The following is a 14,164-nucleotide window of genomic DNA, read 5'->3' on the forward strand; positions in this document are numbered from 1 at the left end:
GGGGGGAACGGTGCATACAGAGGGTACCGTAATGTAGCGTGTAGCACAGGGGATCACCTTCGCTACAGTAGCAATCTCAATAGGGCTTATTTTCAGGGGAGGGCTTATTTTAGAGGAATCTTACACAGTAAGGGGAGGGCTTATTTTCAGGATAGGTCTTATTATCGGGGAAACACGGTATTACTTAGTGTTTATTTTAATATGGTATTTGGTTTAAGTTCATTCAAAAAATAATATAACAGAGTAGGCTCAGGACTATCTTGGAATATGTTATGCTCCCATTGCTGACTCCTTTAACATTGTTTTCCCCCTCTAGACTAGTCACATTCCACTTCATGAAGTCAAATGAAGAAGGGAAAAGGGGAGCAGCTAGGTGGTACAGTGGATAGAGCACCAGGCCTGAAGTCAGGAGGACCTGAGTTCAAATCCAACCTTAAATACTTACTAACTATGTAACCCTGGGCAAGTCACTTAACCCAGATTGCCATCTAAAAATAAAAAAGGTAAAAGGATACCCCATTCACTAAAGTAAAGACATTCAGACTAGAGAATGATCTGTACAAAAAAGAAAGTCTACTGGTTATATTCTATGTTTCTCTATGGCCCTATCTACCATTAGGTATCAAATAAAATCAAAAGTAGAAATACTGAATCTAATCACCTCCCTGGTGTGTATCCTGGAAGGTAAGTGAGCATGATTGAAACTTATCTTAGCCAGCCTTGCATTTCACAGGCAGTTGTGGTATGCTGTTTGGCTCAGAGGAACCTAGACTAAAAATGAGGTTTCTGCATTATTTAAAACTTTCATCACTCAAGTTTTATGTGTCTTGCCCCCTACTCCTACCCCTCAGTGGAAGATAATTGAGAGCTGGGTACGCTTCCTTCGTGTCCAAATTTTTTAAATTGTTTTTTCAATTGGCTAGCATTTCTTTTCTCTGCTTACTTTATATGCATCCCCTTTCCATTCCCCACCCCAACTAAACAACAAAAACAAAAGAAAATCCTCACAAGTATACATAGTCAAGCAAAGCAAGCTCTGTTGTCCGGTGTCCAAAAAGAGATCCCCTTCTGCTTATTGAGTTTGTCACCTCTCTGACAGAGGGTGAGGGGCACACTTCATCTCTAGGCCCTGGAAGTGGGGTTTATCATTGCCTTGATCAGAGTTCTCAAATCTCTCCGAGTTGTTTTCTCTTTATAATGTTGCTGTTATTGCATAAATTATTCTCTCTCATTTCTGCATTCTTCACTCATTTTCCCTCTTTTTTTATCTCTTTAGAGTATGGACCAAGGGTAAAAGGGTATGAACAGTTTAGTCACTTTGGGGGCATAATTCCAAATCAGTTTCTAGAATATATGAACCAGTTAATTCCATCAACAGCACATTAGTGTGTTGCATTTCCTTCTGAAATAAGGAAGAATTTCTAAGTTACCTAAAAAATAGTCTCCTGGTTTATTTACCTGACTCCTATCTCTCTATCTCCTTCTTCCAATCGATTGTGCACATCACAGTCTTCTTAAGACTCCATTCAATAAGCCAACAAACCTTAATCAAGCACCTATTATGTACTAGCATTGTTTTAGGCACTAGGATTACAGAGGCAAAAGCAAAGCAATGCCTACCCTCAAAGAACTTCTGTTCTATCAGGGGAAATAATAAGTACACATATAGGTAAAGTGCTGGGTCTGGAATCAGGAAAACTCATCTTCTTGAGTTCAATCTGGCCTCAGATACGTAGTACATGTGTAACCTTGGGCAAGTCACTTAACCCACTTTGTCTCAGTTTCCTCATCTGTCAAATGAGAGGAAAATGATAAACCACTCCAGCATCTTTGCCAAGAAAACCCCAATGCAGTCAGAGAGAGTCAGACATGACTAAAGCACAATTGACTGAACATGTAAGTATATACAAAAATATATACAAAAGTAATTTGGGGAAAGACACTACTAGCTCAGAGGATCAGGAAAGCCCTCATGCAGGAGGAGGTTCTTAAGCTGAGCTTTCTGAGAATTTAGGGATCTAAGAGGCAGAGTGGGAAGGAGGTGCATTCTACGCATGGTGGAGAGACTGAGCAAAGGCATGGAGAAGGGAGGTGAAATTCACATCTGAGCAACTGAAGGAAGGCCAGTTTCTGTGGATCATTTTGATAATTTACCTTATCTGGGAGTTCTAATAGTTCCCCCATTTCCTCCACCAAATAAATAGGCCTTCCAAAATCTGACCCAAAAATATTCCCCCCAAAAGAACAACAAATGTCATTTAAAATGTTTGAAGAGATGAAAATGGAATAGCAGAGTTTGATAACAAACATCATGAAACCTCTATATCAGGAATTGTTAAACCTTTTTTGAGCCATGGATCCCTTTGGCAGTCTGTAGAAACTTGTGGACACTTTCTCAGGATGTTTTTAAATGCCTAAAATAAGTACATAGGATTACAAGGAAAACCAATTACATCAAAATAAAGATGCAATTTTTTTCCAATCAAAGTTCCCAGACCCCTTGAAGTCTGTCTATTCATTGGGGATTCTGTAGACCCAGATAAAGAGCTTTTAATATATATATATATATATATATATATATATCCTTTCCTCATTGACCCCACAAAACATACTGATTTTTCTCCAACTCCATACCTTAAGATGTTCCTATCATATGGAATATTCTCCTGTCTACCTCCCCAAATCCTTTTAATCATTCAAAAATAATTCACATTTCTAAAAAACTGAAATCTTGTTCTTTACAACAACCCTATGAATTAAAAAGCACAAGTGTCATTGTTCCCATTAAAGTGATGGCAAAACCAAGGCTGTAAGAGATAAAGGTACTTACCCATGATTGAAGAGTTAAATAAGTGTCATTGCCAGGATTCGAACCCATTTCTTCCTACCTCAAGTCTACTGATCTTCCCACCACACCGTTAACTTCATCCCAGCTCTACTCTACTGGTGCATGAATTTTTTCCAGGGGACTCCAGCCCTTCTCCAAAAGTCTATTAAGCTAACAATCTACATCACATAATTCAATTTAATTCAACAATAATTTATTGAATACCTCCCTACAGTGTGACGCTCACATTTCGAGACTGATGTCTAGTCATCTATGCTCAAGGAAAGAACAAGCTCTGGTTGTCATCTTGAAGCAAGAACTGAGCTATCAGAACAGAGAAAAGGGAACCAGCCTAGACCCCAGCCCTCCAGCAAGAGATTTGAAAGGGTACTGACACTCTCAGAGAAAGCCCTCAGAAAAAAAAAACAGACTGAGCTCAGGTCACCCCCACCCTTCTAAATATCCATTGAGTTAGAGGTTTTCCTTCTCAGCAGTCAATAAAAATATTCCTTCATCATTTCCCAAATGCCCAAGTGCTGAGGAAACACACTTGGTCGACCAAACGCAGACAGGGCAATTTGACACATTTTCTCTTCCTCCTTTCTCTTACTGTCACAACTCTATCATACACAAGCCATGCCCTAGGGTCACCTCGTTTCTCCCTGCACCTACATGCAGGCCTTTTTAAAGACATTACTAGGAGACAGAAATCCGCAATTTTGCACAAGACAGAGTATTCACAGAGCTTTTCACAGCAGCTCTCTTCACTGATGCATCAAGATACCACTGCTCTATACTGACTTCCTTCTCTTCCCCTCCACATGCACATTTCCATGTATTATTCATCTTTTGATCATAAAAATCTATCACGGTCCCTTGCATATAGTAGGCATTTATTTTTTTTTGTTTTGTTTGTTTTTTGTTTGTTGCTGGGAAGAGGAGGATCCACATTTATAAGATCTGTTTTGAAGCCCTGATGAATCCTAACAATACACACTAATTTTATCCTCAAATTGAGGGAAGGAAAGAAGGAAGGAGAGAGGGAGGGAAAGAGGGAGAGAGAAAAGGAAGAAAGGAAGGATGTGAGGAAGAAAGGAGGGAGGAAGGAAAAAAGGAAGGAGGGGGGAGCAAGGAATGAAGAAAAAAGAGAAATGTGGGAAAGGATTAACTTAGACCCTTATTTTATTTAGAGCACTGGCTTATTTCCAATTACTATTATCCAGTTGAGTCTGACTCCATAGAGGCAGGGATTATTACTGTTGTACTTGTCTACTGATAAACAATCAATCAGTCTAGTGGATCCACTTGCTTAACCAGTGCCTGAAGAGTAAATGACCAAGCCCACTGTGGCAGGAGGTAACTCAATGGCATGGAAAGTCCCCCAGCTATTTTTCAGTTGTACCTCCACCCTTGTTATCCCTTTACCAGGAAAACAGCCCTATGGCACTTGGCCAACAGGTCCTGTGAATACTTAACCATCCGGTGATCTTGTCTGGAGAGCTGCCTACAAATCTATTCCCCCAATCTATTGCCCGATATAGGGCCAATGAAAGACCACTAGTTCTGCCCATATTTGGATATCCTCTGCCAGTTAATTTATCTCAAGCTCGAGTTTTGCTTTTCCTGGAAAATTAAGATATAGTCTACATGTATTTTACTGTGCATCATCTATATCATCTGGGTATCAAGCACTATAAAAACTAAGGCCTCAGAGAAAGAGAGCATCTCAGATCATGAGAAAGATCTGAGGTCCACTTCATTAGAAGGTGCTGTGGACCCTTTAATAAGTGCTATTGACTCAGAGTTCTACCTCCATTTCTTTTGTTGTAGATTGGGCAATTTTGGAGCCTACCGAAGGGAAGGGAAAAAAGGAAGAACTGGGGACCAGGGAAGCAAATCACTATGTTTTGGAAATATCTCACAATTACATTGACTATTACAGAGACTATTTTGGGGTCTTGGCCAATCATCTAAATCCAAACATGTTAAACAACTTAGCAATGTGGTAGAGGCTGAGAGGGATATAGAGAAATATAAGACTATGATCCCAGTTCTCAAAGATCTCATGATAATAATAGGTCACACTTAGAGCAGGCTTACTATGTGCCAGACACTGCGCTTAGTACATTACAATTGTTATTTCACTTAATTCTCACAACCACCTTGGGAGGTAGATGCTAATATTGTCCATATTTTACTGATAAGGAAACTGAGGTAAGTAATGATTAAATGACTTGCCCAAGGTCACACAACTATTAAGTGTCTGAGGTCGGATTTGAACTCATATTTTCCTGACTCCAGGCCTGACTTTCTAGATGGTGCATAATTAAAACACCAGAGTTTTTGGTATCAGCATTAAATTATATTGGAGTTCAGAAAATGTGAAGATCAATATGGTCTAGAAGAGTCAAAGGAGGTTTCAAAGTCACATTTGATGGATGCCAGAGAGGAGGAAAGGAGAGCTTTCAGTATCAACAAAGGCAGGAAAAGGTATGGTGCCTATAGGGGAAAGAGGAGAAACCTGAGTTGTCTGGAACTGAAGGTTTCTATTTGGGAAGTCGCAAAATAAGCTGAGAACATCAGATAACAAACTGAGAGCTCCAAGCAACCATCTTGAAAGTCATTCATTCAAACCCCTTCATTTTATAGATGAGAAAATTTAATATCCCCCCAAAGTAAAGGAAGTTGCCCAACATCACATAGGTAGCAAGTAACAGAGCTGAGGTATGAACTCAGACTCCAGGACAGCTTTCACTGTATCCTGCTAACTCTCATAATGTGTGTTCTACATGAAGGATATGGTGATCATTCAAGCCTTAAACAAACATATGTATTGAGACTAAAAGAGGCTAAATCCGATCTGATAAAGCCTTAACAAGCTCCTACTATGTGCGACATCTTGTGGCATGCACCAAAAAGGGAGAGGTATATTGGGAAAAGAACAATGATCACAGAATCAGAAGGTTTGGGGGCAAGTCAAGTTCAGACATTGACTATCTGTGTCATACTTTGTCTCCATATCCTCTTCTGTAAAATAGGGTGTGAACTGGACAAAATAATAACAAATTCAATTAGGAAAGATCTAAAATATCTAGAGAAATGATTGAGGGAAAAGTAGAATGAAAGAGGAATTGTACTTTGAGAACTTCAACTACATTATAGATCAGAAATCGTCAGAAATTATTTAGTGCTGGTTAAAAAATAGAAACATTGATCAAAGTAATAGACTAAATAATCTAGAATTGGAATAAACTCTAATCAATTCTAGATCATTTTCCAGAACTTAGCAAAGTATCTGGCACATAGTAGGTGTTCAATAAATGTTTGTCAATTGATAAAAAATGTTTATTTAGAGATCAATTGAGCACTGAAACTAAGAACATAATCTGCTTAGTGGAAGGACTCTCTAACAAGATCTGCTTAGAAAATTGAAAAGCAAGCAGAAATTAGGTTTAGAGTAACATCTACTACTATGTATCATGAAACCTTCCAGATTCCATTTGTTTGGGGGGAGAATTCTTCACTAAAGGAGAAAAAAGATCATCAGACAGAAAATAGACAAGTTTAACTACATGCAGTTTAAAATGCTTTTGTGTTGATATAATCAATGAACCTAAGATAAGAAGGAAACTTATTGGCTAGGGAAAAATGTTTATACCAAATATCTCTGATAAGAGTCTGTCCAAATATATATCCAAGATATACAGGGAATAAATGCAAATTTACAAGACCAAAAGCTAATATGCAATTATAAATGCTCAAAGGATATGAACAGTGTTTTTTTTTAAATAATCACAAACTAACAACAGTCATTTGAAAGATTACTCCAAATCACAAATTATACATCATGCAAATTAAAACCACTCCAAAATTTCACTTTACATCCAGCAAATTGGCAAAGATGACAAAAGACAAAAACAGTCAAAATTGAAGGGACTCTAGGAAGACCAGCACATAAATACACTGTTGATCCTCTTCTAGGAATAATTTAGTTCAACTACTTCTTTGTGGGGGGAGGAATGGGGAAGAATTGAGTAGTAATCATGTGAAAGTCCAGAATATATCAAGCACAAGGAAGGATTTCCATATGACAAGGTATAGTAAACGTGCTTGTCTTTCTTAAGGAATATTATTTTTTCTTCTCTGGGCCTCAGTTTCTTTATATCTAAAATGAGGTTAAACTAGCTGACTCCTGAGTTTGCCTCCAGTTCTAATTTTTTATAATTTTATGACACTAAATTCACTCAAAGTGAAAAATACAATTTCCTCCACATTTGGGAGGAAATGGTGGGTTTTTTCCTTCTATGGTATAGTACAGGAATTCTGAATCTTTTTTGTGTCTTGGAACTTTCTGGAAACCTAGTGAAATCTATAGTCTTCCTTTTAAAATAATGATTTCAAATGCATAAAACAAAATAGATAAGATTCCTGAGGAAACCAATTATATTGAAATACAGCTTCCAAAACACATCTTTTAAAAAAACAACAAACAAGTTCATGAACATCGGGTTAAGAAACCCTGATAGTATGAAGAGTAATGGTATTTGGAATCAAAAATTATGGATTCAAATCCCAGTTTATCTAATTACTACCTGCGTGGCACTAGGGGTGAGTCATTCGGCTTTTCAAGAACTCTATTCCTCTGCAAAATGAGAAAGTTGAACCAGGGGATCTCTAAGGCCACTGTCAGGTCTAAAGCTTGTGATTCCATAATCTTTATAGCAGAATCCTGTCTTTGTGATTTCCCAGGGATTTGGCAAGAAGGAAATGCTCCAGGAAAGAGTTTATTCTGACAAATGATTACTGGAGAAATTTGGATGGAACACCATGTGAGGGGAAAAAATTTTTTCAGTCCCCAAAGTGAAAGTTCATAATGAGTGAAATATTCATTATCTTAAACTTTTGGCTATGATGTGTAATTGTTAACCTCTGCTGCTTAGTTCAAGGCTTCCCTCAGTAAAATATATTGGTTGCCATCAAAGCTGATTTGGATTAGGAGCTGAGCATGTGCCCCCACTTTTAGGTTATATTAATATACCAAAATCAATAACATGCCATAGCTTTCAGAAGTGGTAATAAAACACCCTAAAATATTCCCAGAATACTTCTATAAATTATTTGTTCAATGTACTTATGTTAAAAAGGTTGTCAGTTACAATGCTCTGAAAGACTCTAAAAGTACAAGGCATTGGATTTGTATATGGTAAAGCCCTTGCTGGGTTTGGGTCACAGAAGGCTATACTGTACGAAAAAATAAAAAATAAAAAATGTTAAAAATCATCATTTTCCCTAATAAATAAATTATTTATGCATATTTCATGTATTGCTCTGACCAGATGGCATTGCAGGCTTAAATAATAAATAACAAATAGCTCCGTTCATTTATTAATAATAATGCATCACTCTTGACTGTGTGTCTGTGAGTGTGTATGGGGGGGGGTGGTTCTTTTGGAATATTATGGGTGATGGATTGAATGGTAGTCATCTGGAAGGACAAATAGTCATGCCACTGGGAACATTTAAATTTTCCCAGTTTAAGGAAATCATCTGAGCTTGGACAGTCCTTTTAGTTTTGTTAGCCTAACTGATGCTCTGAGGATGTGGGCAAAGACTAAAATATTTAGGAGAGTAAAACCATACAATTCTTTTAACCTGTGATTAGCTAATGTCTTTTCATGCTGCCAGCTCTAGTCAAGTGAGCCCTTAGCCTTACTTGGCTTCAGAAAGAACCAGTAAAGAGACTGCAGTTGGCAGGTATTTGGAGACTTTCCCTGGAAGCCCCCACGTTTCCTTAGGGAGTAACAGAAAGGGGGTCAGCCACGTGTGCTTCAGGCACTGGGGGCACCATTAGTCCTGGTTAATTAACTGTTCCCATGGCAGAAAAAAAATCCTCTCCCTTACCTGGAGGGCCCATCCTTTTCCACCAATCTGGCAGAATAAAGTTTGCCCAGGGCTCTGCATCCTGGTTTCCCATAATGAAGAAAAAAGGTCAGCCAGTGGGTCACCACTTCTCCCTTCTGGGGAGACCAGGGCCAAGGAAACAATGGGACTCTATCCCCGTTCTATTCCCTCTGGCCAACTGCAAGAATTGCCAAGGCCATAAGTGCAGAAATCTCAAGGCAAAAGGCTTCCTATTTGTCCCCTTTTCTTCTTTCTATGGCAGTTTGCTCCTATATCCATCCACAGCACGGGGCTTCCAAGGACTTACAAAGTAGCTACAGGATACATATGTGTGCTTAAAGCAACCTAATTCTCAGTGATGCTCTACCCACTGCGAAGTGCAGTTATGTTTTTTCTACAGTATTTAGCTCCAGGGCAAAGGATCTCAAGCATCTAAAAATACATATGAAAAATCTGGCCTACTACCAATGACCCCGGCTAATTGGGCCCTTGATAGTTGGGTGGATGGGTCACATTCTACCTACTGTCTGCTTCTTCCATTGGTTCCTTTCCACCATAGGCAAACTGCGCCTTGTTCTTTGGGCCCTTCCTCACGTTACCCTCAGCACTGAGTGTAAACACATGGCAGCCGCACCACAGGCTGGCTAGAAGTGATCTTTGTTTAAAGAACAGGGTCAGCTCCTTGCTGTGAACAGATTTTCCTCTTTGGAAACAGGTTCATGTTTATCTTTCAAGGTCCAGCGACATGCTCTGGATTTGCAACATGTGCCTTGCAGCTGCGGCAGCCCTTGATTTATGAACAAATCTGCATATAATTGTGTTTGTTCTTTTTTTCTGGTTGCTTTTCTTTAAATAAAATGTCTTGGTCCAGGCTATATAAAGACCCAATTCCAAAGCTATATAATTTTATGGAAACAGAGAAAAAGTTCTTTTGTATAGCACCTGAGCTCATTAAAATCCCCAATTCCATAATTTTACACTACCATGTGCCACATCTACTTTGTAGGGACCAGTGTAATTGCTTGTGGTCTTTATGGGAGCAGCACATGAGTCCGGAAAGCCAGGGAACAGGTGGGAAGGCCACACTGTGCTTTGCACCTCAGCCCAGCAAAGAATCAATAACTTCTGAAACCCAGATTTCATTCCACTATAAGGGCCTTATCCCATGACAAGAGCTGGGTGTTCCTCAATGATGATTGAAGGTTGTGGTCAGGAAGAGAGGAACCAGGGTGGTCAGAGGATAAGATCAGATCAAGTTGAATGAAGCAGAAATGTTTGCCCTGGATAAGACTGGGGAGGAGGGAAGTGAGAGCTAACATCAAGCATTTTTAAATCTGCCTTGTTTTCACATTTTTCAATGAAATGAGTCTAATTTCTTCTTAAGCCTAGAAGGAAAGAAGAGAACATTCATTGTCCTTAGTATGTGCCAAGCCCTGTGCTAAGCACTCTACAAACATTTGATCCTTACAACAACCCTGGAATATAGGTGCTATGGTTATCCCCATTTTACAGTTGAGAAAACTAAGGCAGACAGAAGTTAAGCGACTTATCCGGGATGACATAGCTATTAAATACCTGAGTCAGGATTTGAATTCAGGCCTTCCTGACTCCAGGTCCAGTACTCTGTCCACTATGCCACCTAGCTGCCTCTGAGGGAGCAGAACTAGAAGCAATGAGTAGAAGTTGCCAACGTGCAGATTCAGGCCTGATATCAGGAAAATTTCTTAATAATTAGAGTGGCCCAAACATAAAATGGGCTGCCCCGGGCTGCCTGCCATCCCTAGCAGTCTTTAAGCCAGGAATGGAGAGAGTTAGGATTATAACATCATTTGTCAGGGATGTTAGAAAGAGATTCCCACGGTTTTGTGCTGGTTATATGATCTCTGGGGTCCCCTTCAACTCTGAAATCTGGGATCTTGTGATCGAGGATAAGACAATATAGTAAAGAGGTAAGAGTCAGGAAGATGGGGATTGGATCTAAGCTGTGTGATCCTAGGAAGTAACTTCATCTCTACAGACTTCGCTTTCCCTTCTTGTAAAGTGAGGAACCCATACTAGATTGCCTCTGGAATGGTCTCTTTCAATGCTACTATTCTATGAGTCTATGAAGACATGATAATAATCATGATTGACATTCATGTAATGCTTTAATATTTGCAAAATACTTTACATACATCGTATCATTTGATGAAGTAAAATCAAACAGATCCAAGGTGATCAAGCAGGTTGGGACATGAAGGGAGAGAGGAAAACAAAGGGAAATTATTTGTCATGGTCTTCTAATAGTATTTCGAGAATCAGTCAATTAATCATTGACCATAATAGTATCTCGCAGGATAGTTGTGAGGATATCATGAGATAATAAATTAAGTTCTGTGCAAACATGAAAAAACTTTATAAATATTAGGTATAATTATCACCATCATCATTACTTATTAAGCACCTACTTGGTATGAGACATCATGATAGGCAATGAGGATACAAAATAAGAATAAAACATTCCCTGCCCTCAGAGAGCTTACATTCTGTCAGAAGAGAAAGCATGTAAATATATTCATTTGTCCAAAATACATACAAGGGGTGGGGGTTGGGAGGGTGGGTATGTTCAGGGCATGCAAAATGATTCAAGGGAAATCAGGAAAGACTCCATGTAGAAGATGGCACTTAAACAGAGAGAACACTATAGGGAACTGGAGGTGCTAAGAGGTAGAGGTGAGAAAGGACAGCATCACAGGCATGAGGGACAGCTTGTGCAAAGGCACAAAGATGAGAAATGGAATACCATGTAAATGCAACAATAAACATGCCAATTTGAATGGACTATAGAGCATGTATAGAAAAGGAATGCGCAATAAGACTGGAAACGTAGGTTTTAGAGTAGGGTTGGAAACACAGCATATGCCAGGTGGAACATTGTGATGGTAACTTGGATTATGATCATTTTTCCATATGCTCTTTGAAAAGTCCTGGACCTTCAAGTAAGAGGTGGGATGATTCCATAGCAATATGGTGGTCTCTTGCTATTGAAGAGCTGGTCTGTAAAGAAGAGTAGTAAACCATGCCTAATGAAGTCATCATACAGTGTTTCTTCCACAAGAAATAGGCATCTTTGAGGGATATAGAATCTTTTGTGAGTCTAGGAAATTTAATCCAACAAATACTTATACATTGCCTGCTATATATAAGGCATTGTACAAGACAAAAAAATCACACAATCCCTGACCTCAAGAAGCATACGTTTTGCTGGGAAGAGGAAGGGGATATACTTTATACACAGAAAAGCATAATATAAGGTAGAGTGTGAAAAGGACAAAGGTGACTCAGAGTGCTCTAGGAAAGTCTAAGGAGACAAAGAGTTCTTTCCACCAGGGATTAGTGAAGATTTCACAGACAAAGGTGGCACTCAAGCTGAGCACTAAAGGAAGAAAAGGATTGGTTCTGAAAAAACAGAAATGAGGGAAGATGCATTCTAAGCCTGGAGGCAGGAGATAGTGTGTTGAACAGCTGGCAGTTCAGCCTGGCTGGGACCTAGTGTCAATGGGAGTTATGTGAATAAAAGTTGGAAAGGCAGGTTGAAAACAGATTGTAGAGTGCCATAAGAGCCAATCTAAGGAGTCTATATTTTATCTTATAGGCAACAGGAAGCCCAGAATGGTTTTTGAATACGAAAAGAATTTGGTCAAAAATAAGCTTTAGGAAAATTTTTTGGCAGCTACATAAAGGATGGATTTGAAAGTGACGAGAAATGGACCATTTGGTTAACAGCAAAGAAGAGGCCAAACAAATCCCTTAGATCCATTGCCTACGCTGGTCAAGAGATGATGAGAGCTCAGTGTTCCTCTTACCAGCCACCAGAAGTCCTTTACCTGGAAGTCAATTACCCCAGTGGTGTCAGGGTTATGGCCACAATGGTACAGGCATGACCGGGGGAGACCAGGACTGGAATTCCAGTCAGAAAGGAGGAGTCTGTAGGTATTACAGGTCCAAAGACAGATCAAGACCAGTGAGATCCATTAAAACTGGGAGGAGTGGGAAGATACTATAGACCTAGTGTCCAGAGTGGAAGGTCCAAAAAAGTTAGAGTGAACTAGATAAAAAATAATAGCAAAAGTCATAGCAAACTCTGATCCTAAGACAATAGCTATTAACTCATTATCTTTTTTATACTGCCTGCTGTTTGGGGGATGGGAGGCAGATAGGCTGGGCACATAAACGTTGATTGCAGACCAGGGTGACATCAGAACACAGCAGGTGAATCCTGGCCCTGCCTGCTGCAGAGACAGACTTGCTAGGATCACCTTAAACCCACTTAGACACTAACTTCCCTAAGACTGAATGGCAGATCCAGTTAGAGGCTCTGTCCCACAGCTAGAGTTCCAGCAAGTCCTGCCAACAGTTCTGAAAGCTTGAAGAGAGATTGCCCTCTTGCATCACAATAAGGACAGCAAGTTTCATGCTGATTCTCTACAAGAAATCTACAAGCGTGCACCAGGAACATGGTATACAGCAGGAAGAATGTGGCAGCACAAGGTTAAGACAGAATAGAGATGGTATGCCAGGGCCATTCCACAAGATCACAGAATCTAGCATAAGCCCAGCAAACAACAGCCTGATCCTAGGCCCACGCAATGGAAAAAATCCTGACTTAGGAATCAGGACATCTGCCACAAACTATCAGTATCACCTTGAATAAGTCACTTCCTGTCTAGGTATCTTAGAAGCCCATAATAGGGTTATATATCTGATCCGACACATTGGAACCTGAGTAGAGGAATGGCTAAAACGTTTTTTTTTTGTTGACCCTCCTATCTAGGTCCAATCTGGGATGCAGAAAAAACGAACTATAGACCAAATTATGAAGTCCACAATGTTAGTCTCCAATTCTCAAGCCTCTCCTATGTTAGAGTAAATGGACTCTAATGTCCCTTCCAAATCTAAATCTATGACCCTACCATCCTGTGATCTTTTCAGTGACCTTCTTCTCTCACTTCCACCAACTGCCAAGGACCCTGTGTTTTCATATCATCCTTGTCTCTCATGTCAAGGAAGAAAGCAAATTTATAAACTAATCCCCCCCTCCAAGTTATTAAACTTTATGTCCCACTCCCCTGCTGAGAAGATTTGCATCTAAAAACATGCCTGATGAGCCCATGCCTAACACAAGGAAACTAATCACTAAAGTTGGAATTTCAGGCATTTATAAGGGATGAATCTGAGGGTAAATGCGTGTAACCTTCAAATAACATCATGTAGACAGCCATATCTTTTGCCATTACACAAGACTGGCCCCACCCTTATGAACACCAATTTCAGGCTTTTTATAGAAAAATAAACAGAACTACACAGGTAGTAATCCAGCAGGCAATTAGCATGAGAGAAGAATAGAAGGGAAAGAAAGAAAGAAAGAAAGAAAGAAAGAAAGAAAGAAAGAAAGAA

Source organism: Petaurus breviceps, unplaced genomic scaffold (genome assembly GCF_028583685.1).
Source record: "Petaurus breviceps papuanus isolate PSGF00001 unplaced genomic scaffold, PetGlider_PUasm1.0 551, whole genome shotgun sequence".
Classification (NCBI taxonomy): Eukaryota; Metazoa; Chordata; class Mammalia; order Diprotodontia; family Petauridae; genus Petaurus; species Petaurus breviceps.